The following is a 3,922-nucleotide window of genomic DNA, read 5'->3' as shown; positions in this document are numbered from 1 at the left end:
TTATTGTGACCATGATCCGTTTAGGAGCAGCTTGAGGGGGACAACTCAGTAATTACTGGTGTTTTTGCCATTCAGCATTTGATAGCTGGCTTTTCAGGAACACTTAAGCAGATAGTGCTTGTGACTGGTGAACACTGCCCTGAAATTAGTCTTTCTAAAGTCATGGGAAACTGTTCTTGTTGGGCATGAAACCGCTCCTCTAAGCGCTGGAATGTATACTTTAAGGCTCTGACTACTACTTTTTATTTTTCCCAAAGTACTTTCACATACGTGATATTGCTATACAGTCTGTGAGTGGCAAGATGATGTGTCATTCTTTCAGTTTTCACAGTAGGACAGAGAAAGGCTAAATTTCCTGTGTTGTGTAGGTAATTAGTGGCCGGCCATGAGCTCTAACTCCCAATTTGCCTTTTGACCATGCTCTCTACGTGTTGACATAACAAGGGAGCAGTGATTGTGGCCCACCAGCTGGCATTTTAATACTTGAGGAAAATAACCGTTTGTATACCCTCCTTCTGTGCCAGCTACCAGTTCCTTTCTATCTTGGGCCCCATGAAAGGATCCCTGGATCTTAGATCATAGGAGCCCCTTTTTAATGTGAGATACTGGCTACTCTTTTGTCAACATCCTCATTATCTGTAATATGTATTCTGCCACTTGGTTTACATTCAGTGTAGCTCTCTACTGTGCCATTTCATCTTTTCTTTTTTTTAAGATTTTATTTATTTGAGAGAGAGAGACAGGAGGAGCAGCGGCAGCATTGGGAGGCCAGAGGCAGAAGCAGGCTCCCCACGGAGCTCAATCCTGGGACTCCACAATCATGACCTGAAGGCAGACACTTAACCAACCGAGCCACCCAGGCGCCCCACATCTTTTTTGTTGTTGTTGCTTTGTCTTTAATCCTGGTCTTGCCAAAATAACAGGGTTTTTATAGGGAGGGACTGACAAACTTTTCTAGGTGCATTCTTGACTTTAACTTCCTGTTTAATTCATTTTTTAATTTTTTAAAGTTTTAAAAAGATTTTATTTTTTAAATAGATTTAAAAAGATTTAATTTTTTGGTCCTTGCGCGGCCCGGCAGAGCGGACACCCGGGACTCCAAGATGGCGTCAGTCCTACCACTGAAGGAGAAGAAGCTCATGGATGTGAAACTAGGAGAGCTGCCCAGCTGGATACTGATGCGGGATTTCACCCCTAAGGGTATTGCTGGAGCATTTCAAAGAGGTTACTACCGGTATTACAACAAGTATGTCAATGTGAAGAAAGGGGGCGTTGCTGGGATTTCTATGGTGCTGGCAGCTTATGTGCTTTTCAACTACTGTCGTTGTTACAAGGAACTCAAACACGAGCGGCTCCACAAGTACCACTGAAGAGGGCCCGGTGTGGAGGCACTTTCGGCATTCCTGACCATGACCTTTGCCTGGCACCCTTGAATCCTTTCATATTCTAATTCAGAATTAACATCCAATAAAAGATGACTGGTAAAAAAAAAAAAAAAGATTTAATTTTTTAAAAAGATTTATTAGAATGCGTGCACAAGGGGCGGAAGAATCTCAAGCCGATTCCCGCTGAGCTCGGAGCCCAACACAGGGCTCCTCGTGACCCTGAGATCATGACGGGAGTGGAAACCAAGAGTCAGGCGCTCAATAGACTGAGCCACTCAGGTGAGCCTGTTTTATTTTTTTCTTCAAGATATCTTGAGCTTGGCTTCACAAAATGTGTATTAAAAGAGTTCCCCCTCCTCTTATCAGTCATCTTTTCCTACTGAAAAGATAAACAGAAAGGACCACTGCCAGATGCTGGTTTCTCCTTACCTGCCACACTTGCAGTTTTCTTCCTAGTGGAAGGATCTTTTCTTTCAAATTACTGTCCAGATTCAAATGACCATCAGGGCCAGCTGCATAATGTATAGGGTCCAGTGCAAAGTGAAAATATGGGTCCTTTTTTCAAAAAGAGAAAGGGACCATTAAAAGTACTAAAATGTAAAGCTTTCTTTAAAGATATTTTGTTTCTAGGGGCACCTGGGTGGCTCAGTCATTAAGCGTCTGCCTTCAGCTCAGGTCATGATCTCGGGGTCCTGGGATCGAGCCCCGCATCGGGCTCCCTGCTCAGCGGGAAGCCTGCTTCTCCCTCACCCACTCCCCCTGCCTGTGTTCCCTCTCTTGCTGTCTCTGTCAAATAAATCTTTAAACAAATTTCACTACATCTAGAATGGAGGATTCTTGGGACAATTTTTCTAAAAAGGTCATACAAATAAGTTTTCTGTAAATCTGAATTTTGTTTTAAATGTAAATTTATACAACGGCATTTTAATTTTTGCTCTGGAATTTCCCATGATTTGGGGAGGAGGAAGTCACTCAAGAAACTGAAAGAGACTTTAAGATCTGTATATTGTTAAATACTCAATTATACTATTGTGTATCTTCAGTTATAAGAACACAATTTAAAAATTGTTTCCCTTGTTAATATTGGGTTCAGCCAAAGTTTCATAGGAAAATAGTGGTCTTTTTCACTGACTGTGATCATTTTTAAATTATTTCCATTTTTAAGCCTGTCGATACTTGCTTGACAATATTACAGCAGTTTCCAAAATCTGAATAATTAAAATAATTCCCTGATAGGCTTTATTTCCATGTCCATGTATACACTTCTGTTTTGTAATAACTTACCAAGTTTACTGCCTGAGTACGGGCAGCTATGATCGCATCAGTCCAGCCAGAGGGAGAGTTAATATTTGTGCAGATAGGGTAGGGACAGACCCTGGGGACAGATGAGCGAGCTGGCCTTCCACCTAAGCCCCTTCTCTCTCCTGCGGCAGCTGCTGCCATTGTCCGTGTGGGCCCAGCTCCCAGCCCCACCGCCCCTCAGGCCCTGCACCCTGGACTGGCTGACGCAGCTGTGCTCGTGGACCTGAGCCTTCGCGCGTGTGCATCACAACCGCTTGCACGCATGGCTGCCCGCTTTCTCTGCTCATGCTCCGCTGGCTCATTAGACTTTGCTTTGAAACCCACGTTCAAGAATAAAACGGCCCAAACTTAAGTAAGCCAAGTGTGGCTCTGTGCGAAGGTGCAGATTACATGCCCATGAAGCCGGCCTTGACAAGTGGGCCTTTTTGAGCAATTTCTCCAGCCCCCAAATCAGAGATGAGTTAAAGAACAACTCCGTCTCCACCGCCCAGCCTGGCTTTGTGACACTGTCAAACCTCAACCCCACCCGCTCTCTTCAGACCTGCCCCAACAAGGTTTATGACCACCTATCCTTGCTGATCTAACACTACCTGGTTGGAGTGTATCGTCCCCCTTTATCAGTCTTGTGTATTGACTTTTGTGTCTCCTCCTTTCACTAACTCTTGTTTATTTCATTCCTCTGTCCTTCAGTTCTGATGCCTGGCACCACTTTGCAAATAGACTACCTACATGTGTGCCCTTGTCTCAGGCTCTGATTTCAAGAGAACCCAGATTCTAGCTATTAGTACAGTACTTGGAGATGTTCTTTTACTTGGTGAAGAACTAGACCCCTAACCATGCTGGCAATCCCATGTCATTCAACAGATATTCATTGAGTGCTTACTCTGTGCCAGGCACAGAATAATAGGAAACAAAACACAAGAATTCCTGCCTTTGTGGTGCTCACAGGAGAAATATTATGGAGAGAAATAAAGCAGGGGAGGAGGTGAATGTGGGAGGAGGTTTGCAATTTTTTTTTTTAAGATTTATTTATTTTAGGAATGCTTGGGTGGCTCAGTCAGTTGGATGTCTGCCTTTGGCTCAGGTCATGATCTCGGGGTCCTGGAATCGAGTCCCACATCAGGCTCCTTGCTGAGCAGGGAGCCTGCTTCTCCTTCTGTCTGCTGCTCCCCCAGCTTGTGCTCTCTTACTGTCTCTGACAAATAAAAACTTTTTTTTTTTTTAAAGATTTTATT

General features: G+C 43.9%; 1 pseudogene; it reads left to right on the top strand.

The window, feature by feature from the left end:
* Positions 1-1,067: 1,067 nt before the first annotated feature.
* Positions 1,068-1,498, top strand: LOC112832483 (ATP synthase F(0) complex subunit f, mitochondrial pseudogene; annotated as a pseudogene).
* The last annotated feature ends 2,424 nt before the right edge of the window (positions 1,499-3,922 follow it).

The sequence above is a fragment of the Callorhinus ursinus genome, unplaced genomic scaffold (assembly GCF_003265705.2).
Source record: "Callorhinus ursinus isolate GAN/ISIS: 27379988/994484 unplaced genomic scaffold, GSC_fseal_2.0 scaffold14, whole genome shotgun sequence".
Classification (NCBI taxonomy): Eukaryota; Metazoa; Chordata; class Mammalia; order Carnivora; family Otariidae; genus Callorhinus; species Callorhinus ursinus.
This window is presented reverse-complemented; position numbering and strand designations above follow the sequence as displayed.